The sequence below is a fragment of the Ambystoma mexicanum genome, chromosome 11 (assembly GCF_040938575.1).
Source record: "Ambystoma mexicanum isolate Mex_15411 chromosome 11, UKY_AmexF1_1, whole genome shotgun sequence".
Taxonomy (NCBI): Eukaryota; Metazoa; Chordata; class Amphibia; order Caudata; family Ambystomatidae; genus Ambystoma; species Ambystoma mexicanum.
The window spans coordinates 1,375,339,147-1,375,363,108 of NC_090934.1; the positions used below are offsets into that span (position 1 = coordinate 1,375,339,147).

The window sequence follows — 23,962 nt, forward strand, 5'->3', positions numbered from 1 at the left end:
CTCCTGAACGTCCTGAAAATGAAACTATTTACGTGGGACGCAGCTTATTTTCTAGAAAGCCCTAGCTTCGTTTGGTAGCTGCACGTGCGTAGAGAGAAACTATTTCCGGGCGACGCCGTTTTCCAGAAATAGCCCTAACCTCTATGGCGCTACCTTCTTTTGGTAGCTACTGCACGTGCTAAGAGGGAAACTATTTCCGGTGACGCAACATGTATTTCCAGAACTGCCCCGCGTGTCCCGCTACAAGCATTGTGACGTCGCTGTGACGCTACGCAAGAACCCTACACAGTCGCCGGGCATAGCATGGGCAGGAACATATCCCTAGGGTTTGTGTGGGACTAAGGTAAGCGAGGGGTACATTAGAGAACCTCAAATAAGTGGAGAGAGGGGGGACCTGCCGGGGCACATTTTGTTGTTTGTTGTGTGCGCATATCTTGTTGCTCTGCCTCTTGGCTTGGGTCTAGCAGTGGGTCCACAAACTCGCGAATGTCGAGCATGAGGCACCGCATTTAGCAGACAGCTATAGTGTAAATCCAGATATAAATGGGCATTGATAACTAAACCTCTTTTGAAGGAGACCCCTCACTCGGGGCAAAGTGTCTTAAGCACGTGCATTTGCCAACGTACTCGGAGTGGTCCTCACACTTAATGGCAGACTGCACGTTCTATACAATGTGCATTGTGTAGCACACTACTTGTTTGTCTTTTTTTTGTACCGTCGGGCAAATAGAAATGCATGAATGCAGTGCATGGCATTCTATAAGGATGGCGAGAAGCACATACTTTATATGAACAAATTAGTGTATGTTATGACTGGACCTGCGGTCACGCAGGACAGTCCAACCATCACTGGGTGCACCCAGCACACACGTTGGCCTGAACAGTTATGGGCTGGCTCACAGGCCAGCCAAGGACCTGCTGGGGCACCCAGCCAACATCCGAGGACAGGGAACAACCTGTCGGCCCATGATCACACAGGCGTTTCAAAGGCCTGGGGGTACCCAGGCCAACACGGCCACACAGCCAGTGTTGCCCAACAGGCGAACCGGCCCACACATGCTGAGTTGCCCTGCAGGGGCACGTTGGTGGGTTCACTACATTATAAGAAGAGTCTTTATTGACCTTGGTGAGTGGAACTTAAAACCACTGAAAGGCACAATTGTTGGCTCCTGGCAACATCTAAGGCATGCCGACAATTTGCGAGAGTACAGCTTTACATAACATTTCAACTGGAACCACTTTGAGCACACACATGACATGCAGGCGCACAACATTATAAATGCATACTACTGAGTCCACTTTAATCACTTGCAGAGTTGCAGGAGACCAGTCCAAGTTCGTTGGCATCCATTCAGGACAGTTCAGTTCACAGTTCAGGGCCGGCAAAGCCGCATCTGGGTGCACCAGGGGCCACATCGGCCTAGTCCATAGCAGGGACGTTGCTACGGGGGGGCTAGGGGGGCTATAGCCCCTGATCTTTTGATTGTAGCCCCTGATAGAATCTCAGGAGCTACAGCCAAAAGACTAGCTAGCCCCCAGTCCCAACAGTTCCAACATCAGCTTAGCCCCAGGTATTTTCCAGACCTAGCAACTCCCCTGGTCCATAGATCATGGGGTCAGACAGTGCCAGGCTACTGGTGGCAAGGTGACAGCCCACTAATTTCGCTCTGTCAGGCAGGAGGCCCTCCCAGGCACGAGGCCTTTTTATTCCTCCTTTCCAGCTTTATTCCATCAAAGGTAGCAGCGGTGAAATGTCAGGAAAGGCAAAACAGATGGCACTCAGTCAACTAGAGTTGAAGTTTGCTAGTTCCGGACAGCAGCACAACAGGCACTTGTCTCTTTGGTATGGGTGCTGTGTAGACAAAGGAGCAGCCTCGCATGCTGGGAGGAGAGCGAGCTCTTATTCCATAAATGTACTAAATTGTAATCGGAACGGTGTCTCTATTTTCTCAACTCCAACACCGGAGCGCTTCATTTACACCTGCTCCAACGAGGAGCACATATATTTTACTGGTGGGCGGCCCAGGATCTCCTTGGCGGTGTCGGCATGCATGCACTGACAGTATACTTTGAATTCCACCGACGCATATACAACTTGAGATATTTCGTCCCCATAAGTGTCAGGACACGTCTTGTTCTCGGTGCACGTAGGCTATGCCCTCATGTACTGTGGACACATATCCTTCAAATTCACAATCGTTTCTTTTTCGATAAGCTGTAAAATCATTGCTGTTTTCCCATTGCATTTTCCATGGCCCAACGTTATTTCTGTTCTTGCTTTCTCACCCCTTTTCTATTCCATTGCTTTCTCTCAGCCCTGCCTTGTCCATGGTTTACTTTTCACTTTGAGTGTATTTTCTAACCATTTTTTTGTGTGATTCCCTATTCATTTTATTCCATATGTTTTAAAATATTGTTGCTTTTATACTGTCTTATGCTTTTATTAGCTGTGTGCAGCACTGTGCCCCTCACTCGATGATAAATTGTGATTTATTAAATTTTGTTAAACTCATAAAAAACTAGGAAAAAGGCTCACACCGTGAAGATCCCAGTCAGACACTATTAAACCCTTTCGGCAGTGGATCATTGAGGGGACAATGGGACATGAACGTCAGTATCAAACCTTCGAACTGTAGCATAAAATGATTTCCAAACGGGACTGTGGAATGATAAAATGTAGAATTTGCCGCAGAATGGATAAGTTTAAGACGATACCTGAAAGTAGAAACTAGAGAGTGTCTCATATGAGGGGACATATTGCTCGTGTTTTGTCCACATGCATGTGATCTTAGAAATGAATGTTACTGTGTTCATAGCAGAGCAGTCCAGGCCTCACTAATGAAAGGGCGTGTGGGTATGCCAGCAGTAAATCAGTACCTGTTCAGAATCCGTTCTGCAGTCTTAACCCCAGAAGTACAACAATATCTGGGTGGCATCCACATACTTGGTATAGACGACACCCAGATAATCCAAGATATCGAAAAGTGGCTTTGTAAACACATTATAGAGTGTGGGTGAAACGCATGATCCTTGTGGTACTCCACATGTGACAGGTGAAGGTTCAGCAGATGTGGACGGGGAAAAAACACTCATAGACCTGTTGCCCAAAAAGGAGCTTTATCCGTGAAATGGGCTGTTAGTTTGAGTTGTCGGCAAAGGATTTGGTGATTTACTAGGTCAAACGCTGCAGATAAATCAATTAGGAGTAAAAGGGCAAGTTTACCCTTGTCTTTGAGATCCTCAATCTGTGTTTTAAGATCAATCAGGGCAGTTTTAGTTTCATGACGTGTACTGAACCCCGATAATCTAAGTTCCATGAGTTTGTTAGTTTCCAAGTAGTCTTGGATCTGCAGATAGGTCGCTAGATCAAGAATTTTTAGAAAGAATGGCACTGTAGTGATGGGCCTGTAGTTGGTTGGTATGTTAGCATCCAATGAAGGTTTTTTAAGAAGTGGGATGACCTAGGGTCCTTCAGGTTGTCAGGGACAATCCCAGAGCTGAAGGAGGAGTTTATAAATGCAGTGATGAAAGGCGCTAGATTATGAGAAGCCTCCTTGATAATAGTGGAAGGACATAAATCGCCTTGGCAGTTCGAAGGTTTAAGGTTGTTGATAATATTTTCCACTTCAGAGATAGTAAGAGGCGAGAAGCTAAATGGTTTTTGGGAGTGAAGGTTGATGTTTGTTCTGATCTGGTGAGATTTATCTTGTGGGTAGATCTGCAGGCTGTTTTTTGTTGTTGATTTTGGTTTGGAGAGCTGCTATTTTACCAAGGAGAGCCTTTTGTATATTGGCACACCAGGAGCTGTCTTTAATACAGGTGTCAGGAGGAGAGACCGGTGATTCCAGTTCTTTTAGTATTATGAATAACACTTTGGTGTTAGATTTAGCTTGTTCAATGCGCTTATTATAAGTATCTTTTCTTGCCTGACGTATAGCCTCTTTGTAGTTCAGGGTGGCTAAAGCTAAACTCGCTTTGGTCATTTCAGTGGGGTTACTTTTCCAACGTGCTTCTAGATTGCGTTTATCTTTGCATAGGATTCTCAAATGAGGTATAAACCAGGAGTTTAGGTGAGCCCGTGGTTTAAGTTTTTTTAGCTTCATAGGTGCAGTTGGGTCTAGCGCTTTAAGTAAAGTCTGGTTAAACATATCTACCATGACAGTTGGATCAGTGCAGATAGAGGTGTGTTCAGTGAGGATAGGGAGGATAAGTGGGAGCAGTTTTCACATGTTATGTCTCTCTTGTTTCTAGTGTAGATAGCAGGTGCGATGTCAGGTTTGGTACGGGTAATTTTGGCAGAGATGCTAAATGTGATTAGATGGTGGTCTGTCCAGACACACGGTTGATTGGCATCAACATTTATTTCGCAGTTGAAGCCAGGTATCCAGTCGAGGATTCTGCCCTTTGAATGTGTTTGCTCATGATATGTTGCGTAAAACCTATGTTGGTAAGCAAGTTATTGATGTTACGTGCTGCGGAATCATTGGGGTCTTGTAGACCCAGATTAAAATCACCTAGTACAATGGTTTGAGATTTAGTTTTAGTGTTAGATGCAAGAATGTGAGATAGGTCTTCAGCAAATGTGGAGAGAGAGCCAGGGGGCCCGTAGTTTAGATGGAGTATGATAGTCTGACTAGGGGTAAGTGCTAATTTGATTGTGAGTATTTCCGCTGACGCGATTTGCTGTGTATTAGAGATGCAGAGATTAATAGAATTCTTATGAATTAATGCAATGCCACCTCCTTTAGTTTGATTGCTATTGCAATTGTTTCTAATGATAGTATAACCTGTAGGGATTGCTAGAGATAGGAGTGGTCCTGAGGCAGAGTGGAGCCAAGTTTCTGTGATGGCAATAAAGTTGAGATCATGTGTAAGGATAAGGTCAGCCATGTCAAGTGCATGTGCAGTAAGTGACCTGCATTAATCAAAGCCCCCTTGATCAGGGTCATAGGAGCAAGTGGCGTGCTTGTGTCAGGACTGGTGTTCGTAGTGGGTAAGGGTGGTGAGAGCGTGTGCTGTTGCAGTAAGTGGAAACATGTTAGTGTGCCTATTGGCGTGGTGGTAGGAAGCATGATGGAGTCTAGAGCCAAGTCTGTAGTTCCTCAAAGTTGTAGCGCATGGTTGGTTGGGTGTAGGTTTCGTGGCAAAGTGTTCAATCCAGAGGGAAGGCAAATTGAGGTAAGGGTTAGTGGCATGTGTAGAGAGACCCAGAGTTGGGATGTGGTGTTGCTGTTTGGTGTTGTGCTGAGCGCTCCTAGAGCTTTGTCCAGATGGACAAGGAAGCATATTGTACCTAGGTTGTGTGCAGAGTAGCAAGGAATGTGTGCGAGGTCTAATATGTGGTGAAGCTGCTAGTGTGGCGTTGTTATAATAGAAGAATGCCTATATATAATAAAATAAATAATATATAATAATATATATATATAATATTATATTATATTTATATATATATATATATATATATATATATATATATATATATATATAATAAAATAATAGGAGAACGGTTGTTTGAAATACCAACAGCAGCGTGTTTGAAATACCAAGTTTAGAGAAAAACACTGCACAAAAATGTGTACATTCACGACCCAAAATATCATCAGCTCTGAGCTGGTCTTAAATGGTGTAAATGTATAACAAGCTTCCAGCATAGAGGTTTCGAAATTGAGGGGAGGTGGGAGCTAATTAGCTCCTGCTTGTAGCCTAGTAAAGCCTGATTAGCTTGCAACCTACAGCTACCAGGAGCTACTTTTGGCTCCCCAGAGCAACTGTTGCTGAACAAACACAACTATGTGAATGTAACTCTTTGTGTTTGGGACAATCTATAAATACACATTAGGACACCTCTATACAACCTTTAAAGATCTAGGGGTAATAAATAATGGACAAAACTATATATTTGGATCTTATGTGGAAGTTAGGTATGGGGAATGCTATGTACTGGCCCCTTATTCCCCAGTCATAGCTACTGGTCACTGGTTAATGAGGGATAACCGGCGCCACTTTTAACTCCTGGTTATCCATTCTGAATTTCGAACCCTGTGCATATGAATCATGTGTCAACCCTATGCATTGAAGTAGAAAGGGTTTGTTCTGGAGGGTTCCCTGAAATGTGAAAGGTGTTATAGTGGGTAGTATGTTTTACCATTAGTAGCATATTTTTCAAACAGCATTATTTTTATATGTCTGGTTGCTGGAAAAGCACATCACAAATGTTTTACTTGCTACAGCTTTACCAGCAGCAGTAATTCCACATCTCCCAAGGTACTACATAGTAGCAATGCCATTGAGACTGCCAACGAGTTCCCTTGCTATATGTCTTATGTAATAAGTGGTGCCATGGCTTTGGGGGCCTGATTACTGCATTCATTGTAGGTTGAAGCACCCTTTGTGGCTGTATTGTATTGACATACTTCACATGAAGCTCTTTGTGTATTACTATCGTGCCTGGACTGTATCATTTACTGCTTCTGTCTACTAATTGCCAAAAGGCCTTTAGATTTGTGCAGCTCTAACCATCTGTTCCAATCTACTCATTTGACATTTGCCCATAATATATGAGAAGATTCCCTGTTGCCAGTGCTGCACTCTCATACATGGCCATGGTACACGGAATACAGGTGAAAGGAAATCACAACGAAATCCAAAGCAAATCCATTAAATATTTTGTGAACACGGGTACCCAGGCTGCATGATTGTGTGTACAGAAATCATGGGAACTAAATCAGAGCTGGGGGCTTTCTCGCTAGGTGACGAAACATGCTGTCTGTACATCAGTAAATGGGAATTAAATAAAATTGCAGTAATTCTCTCTGGTTTTGCCTGTTGCCATAATAAGGAGGAGAGGTAAAGCTGTCTTCTACAAGCAGTTGTAGAATTGTCTAAAGAGGTAAAATGACTAACCCATTCTAATGTGTACAAGTTGTTACAGGCTGCCACTGATAGGGAAACAATTGTCCAAAACCAATATTATAAGCTTCATCTTCCCAAAAAAGGGATCCCCTCTCCTAAACAATGCTCCAATTTAAGATTAAACTTCTGCCCTCCCCATGTTAGTATCACAGCGGCTAAGCCATTAACTTTGGCCCAAACATTCAGGCTAGAGTTCAACATATTCACTAAGATAAATTATAGGTGAACCCAGACCATAGTCATGGTATGCATTATAACAGTTCATAAAAAAGTAAAAGCTGTCATCATGGTCAGTGTTAAGGGACAGAATCAGCAACGTGTCTGATGAAGAGATCAGGGTTACCCTTGTCACTTAAGGCTCCTACATATGTACGTTGCTGGTCCTCCTTTGTTCCTTCAATGCCTGCTGTTTTTTGGGATATACATGACTGTGGCAGCCAAATCTGGCAAAACCTTGACCCCCAATACATACCCCTACGCTCCCCCACTTACCTTTCACTTCTCCACTTCTGACCCTGCAGCGTCAGTTCTGTCCCTCTTACACGGGTCGGATCCGACGCCACAGGGTCCACTTTTCTTTTTTTTTGTTTGTCCCCCGACTCCAGTCCTCAGGAAGCAGGGACACCCACCTCCCCATGTTTGGTATTGATTGCCAAATTAGTTCAAATTAAATCGATCAAATGGTACTGGCCGAATTCGGACAGATTTACCATGCAATCATTTTAATTCGAACAAATTGGGAAATGCCTTTTTTCGCAGGTACTTAATAGCAATCAAAGCCATGTATACATAATGAGAGAGCACAGGTGATCAGGAGCATTATTACACGCCTACAAAACTATCTTAGCCGCTGAGGAATGTCCAATATTTGATGACAATATTGCGACAGAAACATGTAGGGCGAATATATGATATGATATTTATAATGCGCCTTTACACATGTGTTTCTTTGCGCCACAAGACACAGGAGGTGAGACAGAGGGATGACAAGACAAACAATCTTACTAGGCCTTGTGACATTCAGATCATGCTGCAAGTGCAGCGAGAAGTGCAGGGGAGAGGATGAGGGGAGAAGTGCAGGGAGGGGTGTGAGGGGAAGTGCAGTCAGGGCAGCAGGGCTCTGAGGAAGTGCAAGGACAACAGAGGACTACACGGGTGCAGTCCCAGACCGGAAGTGCAGGGTAGGCCAGAAGGCAGTGCAAGGTGACTGGTCAAGGGTGGGGCATGGTTTTACCCTGTGTGACTCTGAGGGCAACCACGCCACGAGTCAGGAAGATCTTGGGCAGCTTCCAGAACTTCAAGTGATCCGGCACAAGTCTGAGATGGACAGGCCATTCCAGAGGGGCACACCTGCAGAGGAGAGAGACCTACACACCCCACTCTTTGTTTGGAGAAGCGTCTGAGCTGCAGAGAATTTGAGGTAGCTGAGCAGAGGGGTCTAGCAGGAAGGTATTTAGGAAGAGGGTGTTGGATATAGAGGGGACCACGCCCCAGAGAGCCTTGTGGATGATGCAGAGGATCTTGAACTTGATCCTCGCAGCCACAGGGAGCCAGTGAAGAGATTTCAGTGCTGGAGCCAGTGGAGAGATTTCAGTGCTGGATAGATGCAGTCCCTGGGTTTGAGCTCATACAAAAAAATGGAATCGGGGTAGTCCCTTAAAGCATAAAGTGGATTGGGACTTAGTAGGATATATTTATTGTTAGACCAAAAGTATGCACTATGCTAAAGTACAAAAGGTTTTTAGATAAATTCAATCGGCTTAGTTTGTTGTGTATCCTATACAGCGGATATCACAGTTATTCTTTGCCACTATATTTTTTTTGAAAACATTCCTTTTTTTCGTCAAGACAGTTTATTGTGTATTTGACATAGTTACATTTTCAGGAAAACATATTAAAATTTAAATACACAATCTAAAGTGATGAAAGATTGTAAAACGAAAATAAATTAGGAAAGAAACATTTAACTCAGTTTCTGCAAGTGGATAGATGCAGACAATGGGTAAGCAAATAAATATGAATAATACATAAATATATATTAACTGGAAAAGCCGAATTCCAGAAGAAAAGAAGGAAACTATAACGGCCCAAAATTTAGTATTGCAGGTGCCGCTATTTAATGAATGCAGGTCTGCCGATGTGTTGGTGTTTTGAAAGAGGAAGACACCTAACATATGCACAAATGTGTTCGTGCCTAAACAGTTACATTTTCAACATTAAGTTGGGATTAACTTCAAAATTGAGTTAAAGAAAGCTAGGGTCTTCCTGTCAATGATGGAGTTTAAACATCCATAATACGTTTCGGATCTGCCCCCTGCTGGGCGTGTACATTTTACTGAAGCCTTCCTCAGGGCGGGAACACGAAGAGGTGGGGAGCCAACTTAACCCTGTATGAAGGCAGACAAGAGAAAATTGCAGAGAAAGTAGTTTAAGGAATGTTTTCAGTTGGTGGGGCATTTGTCTAAATCTAAAAGTTTTTTATTTTGCAACAACAAATGAGAACCTAGTGGGAGCAACGTCCTTACCCTGATTGTGGGCATGGACTGAGTCAAAAACACACTTAGGCTAGGGTTGGAGTCTTCCACAGGTGAGAGGGACGCATCATGGAACCCGTGGTCCCCAGGGCGCAGCCACCCACTGTCCTTTGGTCAATTCTGGGGCGGGATAGAGAAAAAAAAAATATATATATATATGTATATATATCTATCAGGGCTCGAGTATCAATAGTGTTTAGCTAGGAGAGGTAGTTAATTAGTTATCTCCTACCTCATGTGAAGGGAGTCCTGTCTCAATTGCTATTTCTTGGTGGGTCTTCAAATGTCTTGAATGCGTATATGGCGTTGAATTCAGCTGTACTTGCTATAGTACAAGGAATGGAGGAGACCAGAAAAGAAACAAAATTGGTGTATTATTGTACAATGACATCAGTTTTAAATAGGCTTAGTTGTGGTGTCTGTCAATGTGAAAGTAATGATAGATTGTAGTCTAATAAATACCTTAATTCGTCAGCAGCCATAAGAACACGTAAGTGCCTCTTTATTGCAGCAGGCCCTTGCAATGACCGCGAGTGGATACTGCTGAGGGTTGCTCCTGGTTGTTTCAGTATCAGTGCACTGTGATTGGTGCACTGAAGTGTCTATTGTTGGTGCTATGGAGGTGTGTCCCTCTGGCATTGAGTCTTATTGGACACACGCTTACTTGTGATATTGAAGCGTTCTGTGCGGGTATCCAAATTATCGCGGGTAAGTGAACCCGGCTTACATATACTGCGCCTGCCGTCAAACTACGTATATGTATATACCGATGAGTACATTTGTTTTGCAAGAATTAATTTAATATGCTCGCGCCAGAAAAGATGTTCGGTATCAGTTGATTTTATTTTGATTGCAGGATTTTGCCCGGTCGCGCGATACACATTCAATGTAATGGCCAGTTTTTCAGGCAATTTGATATTCATTTTGTTATGGGGGTGTGTTGTTATGGGGGTGGGTTGAACCCTATTTCCAGGCTCTGATTGGTCAGATGCTAGAAGCGATGTTATTCATTTTGTTTCTTAAGAAAGTAGATATTTAGTAAAAAATGGGCACTTTGATGAAGACAGCTAACTTGAAGGGCCTTTTGTAGCCTGCTTGTGCATCTGCCAAATTAGTGTTAGCGCTCCTATCCATCAGGACATATGCACTGAATACTGTATTCAGTGTGGATGACTTAATTAATAAGTACAATTAGTAAGTGCATAATGGCCGTTGGGAACCATCATATGTATAAAGAGGGTTAATAGCTTGTGTGTTGCAGACTCTTATGCTTCAAATTAAAGGTAAATATTCTTCATTTAAACCATGCATGTGACTAGAAAGTCTGTGGATCCATCTTGCTTCTTTGTGCTGGAGGCTGCGTAATGTGTTTGCAAATTCCTTGACTACATCTAGGATCCACCATTTGATATCGTTAGGGGTGTGGTGTTTTTCTAAAAAGTGATTCACAAGGGGTGCTGATGTATTTTTGCATCTGATGTGGGATCGGTGCTCAGAAATTCTGATGTTCACCGATCTACTTGTCTGGCCTACATACCGCAGGCCACACGGGCATTCGATACAATAGATTGCTTGCTTTGTTTTGCAGTTCGTCATTGAGTTTAGGTGCCAAATCTTCGTCCCAATGTTGAAATTTTTCATTTTACAGGTGAATTGGCACACTGAACATGAGCCGCAGGGAAAATGTCCAACAGTCGTCCTGAGGTCCCAGAGTCCAGTTCTTGGAGCTGTTTTTTTTTATTTGGAATGTACCAAGGTGTCACGTATGTTTTTTGCTCTTTTAAAAGCATGTCCCTGGGTTTGAGGCCATGGATAAGTCTTGCAGTCCTGTTCTGAATTAGTTGAAGAGGACGAAGGGTAGAGTTAGGAAGATTGAGAATTAGGCTTCTGCAGTAGTCCAGCATGCAGAGAACCAGAGCTCTGGAGACAGTGAGCTTCTGGGGGAAGGTGGGAAAAGGTAGGATACCTCTGAGGAGGTGCAGCTGGAAGTGGGCTATCTTGGCAAGGTCTGTGACGTGTAGAGAGAAGGAGAGAGTGGAGTCGAAGATGACACCAATGTTTTTTGACTCACAGGAGCATGAGGGGAGGGGGCACAAGGAGGGCGATCAGAGGGAGAGAGGAAAAGCAGGAGCAACGGTCCCAATGAGAAGAATCTCTGGTTTACTGGCATTAAGGCAGAGATCGCTAGAGGCACGCCATCCCTGGATAGTGGATAGACAGTCATGAATGAGCGGGGAGGGAGAGGAGACTGAGGGTAGTCTGAAAGAGAGCTAAGTTTGATCCTCATAACACTGAAAGTTAATGGAGAAAGTAGAGATCAGGGGGGCCCGATAGACATTGAAGAGCCAGAGTGAGAGGATAGATCCCTGGAGAACACAACATGTGGAAGGAGAGGTGACGGAGAGAAAGGACCCAATTTGGATCTGGGAGGGTCGGTCCAAGAGGAAGGAGGTCAGCCACTCCAGAGCCTGACTTGTGATGCCAAGGTTCATGGTGATTATGGTGGTGCAATTGACTGTGTTAAAGGCAGAGGAGAGGTCAAGGAGGATGAGGACAGAGTGAGAGATGGAGTCAAGGTTGGAGAGCTGATCTTCACAGGAGTTCAGTAGAGCAGTTTCCGTGCCTCTGGCCGATCAGAGGCCAGAACGCTGGTCATGGAGATAACCAGCAAAGCAGAAAGTTTTCAGTCCAGGAGAGTGGGGTAGTGAGAGTGTTAGAGAGACGGATGTCTGAGGAGATGAGAACATCCATGGTGTGTCCGGCTGGGTGTGTCATACCCGGGGGAAGAGCAGAGAGGGAGAGTCACAAAGGTTGTGGAAAAGCCCAGGGTGGTCCGAGAAGTCCAAGTGGATGTTGAAAACCCTGAGGAGGAGAAGTTTAGAGGTTGAGGCCAGGAGAGAGCAGGAGAGATCAGCCCAATCAGAGAGGAAGAGGGTGACTGGGCCAGGTGGCCTGTAGATGGTGACCAGAGCAAGCGAGAGGCCAGGAGTGATAGAGAGCCTCCAAATCAGGCATTCAAAGGAGGAGTAAGCTTGGGTGGGAATGATAGATGCAGGGATCCACTCAGGGAAGATCAGCCCCCCCCCGGCCGATTGGTCCTGGGTTCAGAGAGGATCATGTAGCCCTCAGGGGGGAGAGTGTCAAAACTTGTGAACCAAGTCTCAGTTGAGAAGGATTCTAACCGAGCATCACACACTGGGTAAGGCTCTTGCCCTTAGCCTAGGATGCAGCACTCAATTAGATTACCTTTTCTTTATTTTCAACCAATTCGAAATGAGCCGATACCCAACCCGTCTCACACCCCCTTTTACAAATACTTCGGGTCACAATGGACCATGAACCTGGCCGGTTGGTGGGAATACAATATTGATTTATTTTAATTTCAAAGGAAATCATACAATTTTTATATGGGCAGCAATCACCAATGGTGTAATAATTACAATGAAATCCACTGAAATACACTTGGGTAACCTTCTACAATAACATATCCAAATCACAAATGAATAGGAGCACTTTTTCAATTAGGATAGATAGCACCCAAGTTAGGGTTTCACCCTGCAATGTTCACTCAACCCACAATTACTCGAATTCTGAGTGGATAGAAAGAAGCAGCAGGTAGTCCGTGATATGAGGCAGAAAAATGTTGCCACTTTTGAACCCTTTGCAATGGCCTAAATGACACTCGGATTTGAACAAATAATTAATTATATGGGTAATTAAATAATGATGTACATATGTTTTATCACAGTCTCAGGGATGTTATATCACTAGCAACTGTAAGGTATGGTATCACAAAAGGCATATGGGTCACAAAGCAGGTTGAAATTGAAAACACTGCAGTTAAATCACACATGTAAGAGTTGCATTTTTCTCTTTTTCTGCTTTAAATGTCAAAAAAGTATTTTTTTTAAAACAGGGAAAAACACAGAATCGGAATGCGGTTTCTAGGCTGGGTGATAGATGCAGATCACAGGGAAAATATAGAAGTGAAAGGGTGAATATAGCTGACGAATCGAATGAGTTTTTAACGGTGGAAGGAGGTTCGATTTTAGGAAAATAGAGCCATTAAAAAGAGAAAATCGGTTTTGAAAAGGAAATGCAAGTTTTACTTAAAGTAAATTATCTAGACTATATTGTTAAAGAAAGACATGGTACGATCCAAGGTTAATTTGCAACTTAACCCTTTTACCCCGCGTTCAGATCTATGTGGGAATTCATTTAAATTATTCCAAATATGGCTAAGGATTTATGATCTATGCAAGACAAAAATGAAGAGAAAAGTGGCGCGAATGCTTGGAGATCAAGGACAAGATGCACAGAGAATTCTAACAGTCTTAAACAAGTTACCAAGACAAGGATACGATATCTTAGAGAGTAGAACAAAGAAAAAGTATCAAATTGGCGTAGAGTATGTGTTGCTATGGGATGGGGAGATACTCACAATCTGCACTTGAGTTTGGGTATTTGGGCAGCCAACCGGATTCGGGACTCAAAGGGTCTGGTCACAGAAAGGCAGCTTTCCTAACAGCAAACAGCTGGGCAAGTCTGGTCACTGGATGATGGGAAGGATAAGCCGGCATGCAGGTAGTGGGAAAAAAGCTGGTCTGGGCACAGGATGCTTCCCAAAATGGTACCAAAACCTTTCCTCTTGGTTATTGGGATTTTAGTGGAATTTCTGGATCAATGGCGTGGCTGGGATAGGATCAGCTATACTTTGGCCTTGCTGGGATAGGATCAGCTATGCTTTGGCCTTGTAGTAGAGTCTGGAATCTTGCAAAGGTGAATCTGGAATGTCAGGATACGCAGGCACTGGAAATTCAGGAGAGAGAGCTGTCCCTGTGAGCTCCCACCACTTATATAAAGCGGGTGGCATCATCGGGTTTATGGTTAGGCAGAACTGAGGTAGACCTACCTCCAAGAACCGGATAGGTGAGCCAATGTTGGTTGCCTCCTCTAGGAGGGGACTAAGTTTATGGGGTTGTGTTTTTATGAGGTGCAAAGCCTTCCCACAGCCCTTTTTGCCAAAATCAATGGTAACATAAATTACACATTTGTACACTTGTGCCACGTTCTCAAATTACATAAGCAGATTACATATTTTATACAGAGCATGGTGTTCCCACTCCCAGGTCTGTATGCCATTGTTTCACCCTTCTAATATATTTTTTCACGGTTTTAGTGAGAACCGCTTCACCCAAAATCCCCCAATTTTAGGTGTGTGTTCATATTATCATAGGGCATATTTCTATTAATTTTTAACGTTCCACCTTATGTACTTTCCCATGATTTACATTCTCCTGGCATTTGTGTCCCATGCATGCTATGGACAGCCGCGATATCTTGTTTAGAAGCCACGAAAATCATATTTAAAGTGTACAACTTTTACATTTCTGTGCTGTCCAGTTACAAAATCAACAGTCTTAAAAGTGTATTAATCGAATAGTATTTTTAGACAGATGCCTTTGTCCTTCAACTAGGACCATTTTTTTTTCTTCAGCTACCCTCAACTGTCAGTTCAGCCCAGGGTGGCCATGGGGGTTTCCCAGTTTGATTGAATGTTTATTACCACTTCCCCACTTCACAAATAGGTGTCCCAGAATCTATTGTCTCAGCCTGGAGCACAGACAAAAGTCTGACAAGTGTATGATATTTCTTTGTTTAGCCAACTGCCCAATGGTGTTTAGCAAAACAGTACAGCCATCCTTTTGTAGATGCAAAACGCAGTTTTGATGCAAGGCAGTGGTGCTCAAAGGAGCCAGCACAGCCATTTTGCTGGTTCAGCTGAAGTGCAGCTTGGTTATGGATGGGAATTCTGCTGAGTGGGTCAATGGATCCCACACAGTGAGAGCGAGAACATCCAGATCAAGGTCTTTGAGGAGGTGGCAAATGTCAGGGAAGTGTTTGACAGCAGAGCAAGCATTGAGAGTAGCTACGTGAACCATGTTGCCACTTTTGAAAGACTTCTGGGTTGGGGTACAGGAGAGAGGTACACCCAGTGGAAGAGGGAGAGGGGCTCAAGAGAGGGCAATGGTAGAAGGAGGGGGCAGATGGCCCAGACAGGAGTAAGAGGCGGTTGCTGGAGAGGAGGCAGTGAGTGGCAGAGGAGCTGCTGCGGTAGAGAGAATGGTGGCAGAGGAGCCAGGGAGGTGGTAGAGGTAGCGCTAGGTGGTAAAGGGACCAGAGAGGAGGCAGAGGGGAGAGCCGCAGAGGTGGAAGGGAGTGACAGAAGAGCCAGAGAGGTAGAGGAGGAAGGTGGCTGAGGGGCCAGAGAGGTGGTAGATAAAGTAGCAGGAGAAGGGAGAAAGTTGATAAGAAGTGGGCGATGCCTATCCAGGAGGAGGAGGTTGGGCTGAGTGCCCTGGACCATGACAGTTCTATTTAGATAGACATTAATGATGGTTTTGGAGGACAGGAAGGAGGCCAAGAGGACCTCCCATCTTATGCTACCATAAATGGGAGATGAAGAGAAAGGAGAGAGAACAGCAACCATATGTAGGGTTCATAGGTCGGGAGAGGGGATGTCGTGAGAGTCTGTCTGGAGGAGGTACTGACATGGGTGTCAGCGATGGGAAGGCCTGGATTGGAGACCAGGATGCCCTTCTTGAACTTCTTTCTTCCAGACTTCGTGAGAGGCATAGGATAGATGATAGAAAAGCAGTTAGAAAAAATGGGTGAGACCGAGAGCACAATAGAGGGGTGTAGGTAGTGTGAAAAACCAGAGGGTGTTTCACAACCTAGCCCCCTGGGATCCCATACTCAGGTGACCAGGGAAAGGCCATCACTTTTGGATCCCGACCCTGGGGGTGGACAAGCAAGGGAGGATCACCTGGCTAGGGGCTCCTCTGGAAGTGGAGGAGAAACACCTGATGGTGAGACACGGTATCCCCCCTTTTCCACAACCCATCTAACCCCTATCCCTACTATTTTATGGGAAACTACAGCTCCCATAATTCCTCCTCACTTCACATTGACAACATTACTGAGCTGAGGAATATGAGGAACGAGGCCAGGATGATTACCCATACTCACTTGGCAATGGCTCTGTCCCTTTAATGAGACTAAGCTGAGTCAGGCACGTTATCCTAACTACACACACCTGCCACTTGTTAACACTCCCAGTCTGAATAAAAGATGGCATGCACAGGCACACAGAGAGCGAGGCTGGGTACGAGAAGGAGCAGCTCTTCTCGGGCTGATGTGAACCAGGCTATCGAAGTTGGAATGCCAAGCGGCTGATCGACACTTGTGGAGAACAAGAGAGAGCCAGGTGAGAATCCCACACTTTCAGAAAGCCAATAGTGTTTCAAGACTGAACCCAGTGAGCAGAAAGGAGACACCTTCAAAGTACTTTGACACAGCCTGCTACCCTCCCGGTTGAACGACAGAGTTGGGGAAGAACAGAGGAGGCAATGGTAACAGCCTTGACTGCTACATGAAAAGGGTTGAAGAAAGAAAACCAATTAACACGACCGGTGAGTTATCGAAGGCAACAAAAGTCTGGTTTGTGTTAAGTGACTGTAACAAGAGTTGAAGATTGCACGTGTGCCAATAAACCACGTAATGGAAAAGACAATTGCTGAATTGTGTTGAAAGTATACAAAGTAACAGTGGTTCTGCAAGGTGGAATCACACATTCAAATGTCTCTGTAAAATGTTTGAAGTTATGATAAATCAGGAAACGAAGGCAAGAAAGTAACCGCAATCCCATACAAGAGTTAGTGAAAGGCAAAGTATATGAACTCTGAATACGCCAAGAGGGCAAAGTATATGAACTTTGAAAGTGTCACAAACTTTCGTTCTTGGAAGCTGTGGAGTAGTTGGAATATCAGACATTGATTGACCAGCCACACTTCCATCTGCAGCCACGGTCTAGTCTTGCACGCACTAACCAGGGGATATTAGCATCCAAGCCCCGCCTCTCGCTGCATTGCAACTTTCTACCGCTTTCTTTCCAACGCTGCTGAGTATTCCTTCATCGCACACCTTTCGTATTTTCTGTGCTTGCACAACTTCCTCCTCTTGCCTTGCTTCTGTGCCTGCCTTCTGTCTGCTGCCTTGCCACTCCCCAGCCGGGTGTCCTCCCTTCTGTTGCTGCTTCTGCCATCCTTCTTTCTGCCTGTTGTCAATTTCCCACTTTCTTACCTGCTCCTTTCAGAATTCTGTGGATCCTTTATTACTAGCCCTTGGATTTTCTACAGTGCCTTACTTTTCCTATTTTTAAATTATACTTACCAACCAACAACTTTACAAGAACTGGATTCTTCTTTGGTTTTCATGGATCCTTCAATCTGGTCTGATGGATTCATCTCAACCTCCTCTAGGTTTTTTTCTGCCTTTGGGCTTTTTCCTTGGATCTGGGCTGTTATCAGAGGGAACAAGATTCTTTCCTGGTTGTATATCTAACAGGAATTGTGGCAATCCCCCGGAACAGACCCTATCTCTTCCAGATGAAGGGAGACCCTGAGGAACAAACTGCTGACCTCTCCGACCCAAATTCATCTGCAGGTGCTAGTGAAGGGGAATCACAGGTGAGACATGATAGAAAGATGCCAAGAGGGCAAAGTAAAGAGAAGAAGAAACTACAAGTACCAAGAAGCACTGGTGTTGCGAGGTGATGAAGATTGTTGATTGATACATTGTTTAAAGAAAGGTTGAAGTGGTCATGCAGAGGTGTACGTAAAATCCTTGCAATTTCGAACGTCTTCGACAGTAAAAAGTTGGATAAAACAAAGCGTGGGGAAAGGAACTTCCACAAAGAGAAAAGACAGGCGTGAGTCCGGCCGAGGTAAGCCTGTGTTGAATTGTGATGAAGTAACAGTTGTGAGTAGAACTGTGTATTTGTGGAAAGGCAGAGGAAGCCTAAAGAACTTATTGAACTGTCAAAAGTTTGAAGCCCAAGCCTGAACTGTTGGATTGTACCAGTAAGCCAAAGTGTGCAAGACTGATAGAACTGCACCATCCACCTATCCTATTAAGAAACTCCCGAGACCCTGTGCTTCTGAACGTGGGGAAGGGAGTTGTTACCTAAGCCATTCTGACATTTCTTTTAAGACACTTTTTTTCCTTTTTATATTCCCTTTGCACATTTGTCATTTGAGAAGGAGGGTACGATTTTTTTATTTTATTGTATAGGCCTTTTTATTTTGACAAGACTGACTTTGACTTGTTTGTTGTTTGCTTAATGGCCGAGACTACTCCCATTCTAGAGTTAGGGCCAGTTAGGAATTCTCCCAACTTACTAAAATATAAAATAAAGGTTTTTGAAACATGCATCTATCGTGTCTGTATCTACTGTTGATACCATGTCTTCCTTACAGTAGAAAGGAGAGGGAAAAGTGAGAGGGAGAAGAGAGAGGAGAGGAAGCACAGCACAGAACTACGCCACACAGGATGCACCGGGTGGCGACATAGTGGTAGGGGTGATGGGGCGACACAGAGGGAGGGACAGTAAGGAATGCAACAGAGAAGCACAAGTACATGCGCGTAGATTTAAACGTGGGAGCGAACACACAGGGGAAGGGCAGAGGAGGCAGACAACTGGGAGCAGCAGGACTGGGGGGGCAATAGAACAACAACCAACAGTAGCACAATTGAATGTATCAAACAGCAGGCACCTAGAAGCAGGAGAAAGGCCTAGTGGGCACCAACAGTAAACACAGAGGTGCACTCTAGGGGGCAAAGGGGTCTAGGGGGGGACAATAGCGGGGGTAGGAATCTAGGGGGCACAATAGAAGCAGAATAAATGTACAACACCTGGGGAGGAACCTAGAGAGGGGGAAAAGGCCTAGCGGGCACAACAGAAGCAGAGTGGACGTAACAGCACAGGAACAACAACCTAGATGGAGAAAACGCAAAGGAATCAGCAGGGAACACAGAGTGAGATAACCGTAAGAGAGGAAGGCTTTTGGGTGTGCAGAGAGAGTGTACATAGAGACAATCGTTTAAGTGGAAGTATGCACAGGGCAGAGCAGTTTAGTAGAGAAAGTGGGCAATGCTTTTCATAATACCAACCTGTGCCCATAACCTGCAGAATGAGACACCAGCATAGAAGATTTCAAAGGCTTCACAGCCATAGTTAATTCATAATACGCTTGAGCGGAGCTCAGATGACAAGCAACTGCTTCGTCCTTGCCTCTAAAGTTATTTTGAGAACAAACAACCTTTATGCATTTGGTGCTACATTACTTCATGACAGGCATTAAATCACCAGGCTAAATGCAAACACAGAGCCAGGTCAGTTTATTGCTAATGCAGCTGCTAAACTGCTATTTTCACTCCTGGATCCTGCTCCAAGAATAAATGCATATGTGCTGAGCAAATGGTTTCTTTTTTCCGCAAAGCATGCACACTTTAACCGTGTGCAGAGACCAACTGATTATACAACTAATGTTCACTCATTTTACAAAGTGCAGTAATGGCTGCTCCCCCCGCCAACGCCTTTCTTACTGTACGGTCGCTGACAGTTAACGGCTGCACAGAGTACCCGCACTATGGGCTGCAACCCCTTAATCGCCAAACACCTGCGTCGCACAACACTCCGTCTTTATCCTGCTTTGCCACTGAGGGTCCAAACCTATGTTTTTAAATGATCCAATCCATCGAATGTAGCGCAACATGCTCCGTTTAAAACTGCACAACACAGCACAGACTATTTTATTGATACATGGCTGTATTTTTATGTCCAAGAATAGCAGATATGCCAACATTCGGGAGCCCCTGAGAGGGAGATTTCACCACAGCAATGGGGAAAAAAATATTTTCCCATAGGATTGCATTGGGATTCGCATTATTGCGGGAAACAGTAAAAAATAGCCCGATTTTTTTATTGAAATCAGGCGGGTTGGCATGTATGGAATAGATAGATGTGAATCAATGTTTTGGGATTAGATTAAGAGCGTGCAATATAAATGTTTATATGTTGTAAGACAAAATGTTGTTTAATTGTTTTTAAATTGGGCTGTAATTGTTTAAAACAGAATGGGCCTCATTAGGACCCAGGCAGTAAGGGGTTTACGGCGGCGTAAACAGCGCCGACCCTTACCGCCTGATTCCGAGGTCCCTTAGCGCCATGGAGGATTTAACACCTGCTTTTAGCAGGTGTTAAAATCCATGGCGCTAAGGGACCTTGTTGTTAATTACGCCACCGTAATTTACGGTGGCGTAATTAACGCCTTCCCCACTCCCATTATGCCCTATGGGGCAAAAATGGGAATGGGGAAGGGTAAATGGGGATTGGGGACTTACCGCCCCGCCAACCTCGGAATGGGGCGGTAAGTCCGCCAACCACCATGGCGTAAACGTAGTTTACGCCATGGTGGTAAAGGTGCGACCCAGGCGGTAACTTACCGCCTGGGTCGTAATGAGGCCCAATGAGATGCTTTTATACGTTTCTATAATAAAGAATTGGGTTTTTATGGAAAAGTATTTGATTAAGTAGGTCCATTATTTTAGGATACCTTACTAGTATCATCGGAGAGAACACTGCTGAATTTCAAATCTGTATGATTCTTTCCTTAATTTTGATGCTACAGAATATGTTACTCAGAAAGAAGGAAGGAACTATTACCCCTGCATTTTGCACTTGGGTTTATCGTTGGGTTAATGAGAGAGGCCATGTCCTCTGAAACATTTTAACATTTAATCGAGATAAGCAACTAACGAAATCCGGCTCACTAAGATGGCTGCTTAGCTCAGCAATGTTGCAGAAGTCTATGGTAATAGGATTCCTAGTGAGAGGTATCTTGTTTACACTACACATGGGGATAGGTGGTGGACAAACCTATAGGCAACGTTTTTGGCATGGAGTGAAACCTTAAAATGTTGTATCCCACCCAGTGCCTTTTCCAAAGCATTGGGGTCCAAGCCCATAATGCGAACTGCAGTCAAAAGATCAGAGGGAGCATGAGCTATACTTACTTCTGGTGAGCGCCAATCCTTTTGCATGTGGCAGTGCTTTCTGCGGTTCCTAGTGACTGTTTCGACAGTCAAAGTTTCGAATGCCAAAAGTTCCGACACAAAAGTGTCGGGAAAAAAGTTTCAAATTTCTTTTTTTTTTGGGTGGGGGGTTCCCCCTTAACCCCTGTTTTTTTCTTTTTTAAACACTTATTTACCTGTACTAAATTAAAATAAACCCTTAATATTAAATAAATAAATTGAAAACTTTTTTTCGACACTTTTGTGTGTGAACTTTTGACATTCGAAACTAATGTTTAGAAACATTGACTGGACACCGCTTTCTGCCATTGTCAAGATATTTTGCAAAGTCAGCTTCAGAAACAACGGGCCTCATTACGGCTTTGGCAGTAGCCATGCCCTTAATAAGGACATGGCTGCCACCAAAACCGGGTCCGGGTCTGGGTTCCTGAATGGGGAATTACCGGGCCATTCCGAGTTTGGAGGGCCCGGTAATTCCCCCTACAGGGAACCCGTGCCCGGACCTTCCCCATTCCCATTTGAGCCCCCATAGGGCTCAATGGGAATGGGTGCAGGGAGCTAACAACGGGCCGATTACGACCAGCCTGTTGTTAGCTCCCTGGTCCCCTTGCAGGACCCAGTAAAGACGTCTGGTAAAACCAGACGTCCACATCGGGTCCCGCGAGGGAACCTCGTAATGAGGCGGAATGGGTTTAACGGGTCTGCCACCATTAGCGGCACCTATTAACCCATTCCGCCAGGGTCGTAATGAGGCCCAACACCTTCTTTATTCCATAACCAAGTTCTGGATATGCCTATCAGCAAAAGTGACTAATACTGCAGTCCCCCCAGTACATACAAGCAGATCAGTGCTCCTATTTTTCTTTTATAAAGTTGTGAGTAAAATTATATTTTAGGGAGTACAAAATGATGTCCCATTCCAAATGGAAGTAGTCTGTAAGCGAGTGAAAGCATGTTTTAACTATAAAACAAATGTTTTGTAATAAATATTTCTTTGCACCTGGTGAATCTTGCACATTAAAAGATAAATGTTTACCACTTCTGATCATGTCAATAGTAGTTTCTTTCTGTGACACTACTGGTCCAAACATATTCATGGAGCAGTGTGTGTGAAAGCAGGGGTAGATGCTTCTATGTGTCGATTTCCTATTTTTTGTTGGGGGGTATTTATACTCCCTTTTTTTCTTTTTTGGGAGCATTTGCCCATTTTTAGGGAGTAAAAGTGGTTGATACACCCATTATCTGTAGGGCTTAATCAGTCAATGTTCTCATTAATAGAAAAGCATTGTTAGGATCACCCACAAAGATGGTCTAAGAGGATTCTGTAAAGAATGTTCTACATGAATGTTTGTTCCCGTGGAGGCAGCCTTTAAATATGTGAATTGGGTCGACTTCTTCGATCTGTCAATCAGGTCATTATTCATAGCAGTCTTGCCACATAAAAAGAACTATGTCCTTTTTGTTTGGATTGATTAAAGAATGCAGTAGTGATCCCTTATATTAAGTATTCTCTGTGGCATGAGCTGCAGTGAGTTTCGTTTGGAGATGCCTATAATAGGGTATGCAATGCTGCCTGAAATGCTACTTGGCAATTTATGGGGTTCCATCAGTTTGAGAACAGGCATCTCTCAACGATGGTGGATCGAGATAGCTGTAGATGGTGATTAATTGGTTCTGCATAGCTGTGTGTGCCCAGGTGGTCCTGGGAGTGGGTTATCAGAACTTCTGGAAATTTGGTGAGCATTTGGTAATACGCACAGGTTCATGGGATTGTTTCCATGATGCTTCCGAGAGAAACTCCTTTAATGGGTCAAGTATTTTTTCCAAAAGTATCTGGACCTGGACTGTTCTTCCCTCTTTTGAACAAACTTCAAGTCTCAAAAAATGAAGCTGTAATGCACCACAAATTCTTTTTGCTGATTAGGTCCTTCGTTGACAATATATGCACATAATTTGGACTGGAATGGTTGATAGAATGATCGACAAATTCACAGTAAGATAATCCCACAAATAGCAGACTTTGCAGAAAGGCATTTTCTCGTTCTCTCAGGTTCTTCACTGTTTACAAATTTAGGATCCATTCCAGACTTAAAAGATGTGTGTCTGGACACCTGGAGTCATTCACCCATCCGGAATTGCCATCTTCCTGGGCCTTAGCCGCCCTCTCAAGATTGGCACTGTAGTGTAGATAGTCAATTGTCATTTCAAAATTAAGATCACAATTGTCAGATCTTTTTTGCATCCAAGAGGCCTATTTTGAGCATGTAAGTCCATTTTTGCAGAGAATGACTCAAGTATTTCATTAAATATTTTAACCAAACGGTAAAAAACCTTACCAGGAAACAGAGAATGCCTGGCCATCATTTCACTGGTAACTGGAGTGGAGAGCGATGTATCTGTACCTTTTCTCATTGAAACTATGGAGTCCGATATCTGCTACTCCTTTGCGCTAGATCTAGTTTGATTGATGATGCTACTTTTTCAGTAGATCCCCACTTCCCTAGGTGGGATTTTATTCGACTCACTGTTAGGAACTCCATTACTGGGATGCTTGTTGTCATACAAGGGCCCCTTGCTGTCGA

At 44.1% G+C, this 23,962-nt stretch overlaps 1 protein-coding gene across 7 annotated transcripts in view; it reads left to right on the plus strand.

Moving 5' to 3' along the window:
• The first annotated feature begins 260 nt into the window (after positions 1–260).
• USP50 (ubiquitin specific peptidase 50) overlaps positions 261–23,962 on the plus strand; it is a 433,978-nt gene continuing 410,276 nt past the window's right edge. For 5 of the 7 annotated variants that reach the window (XM_069624962.1, XM_069624964.1, XM_069624959.1 and 2 more), the window contains exon 1: positions 261–343. The gene's annotated coding sequence lies outside the window, so the exon portion shown is untranslated. The remainder of the gene's footprint in view (positions 344–23,962) is intronic. The other 2 variants (XM_069624965.1, XM_069624960.1) reach the window with 2 other exon arrangements.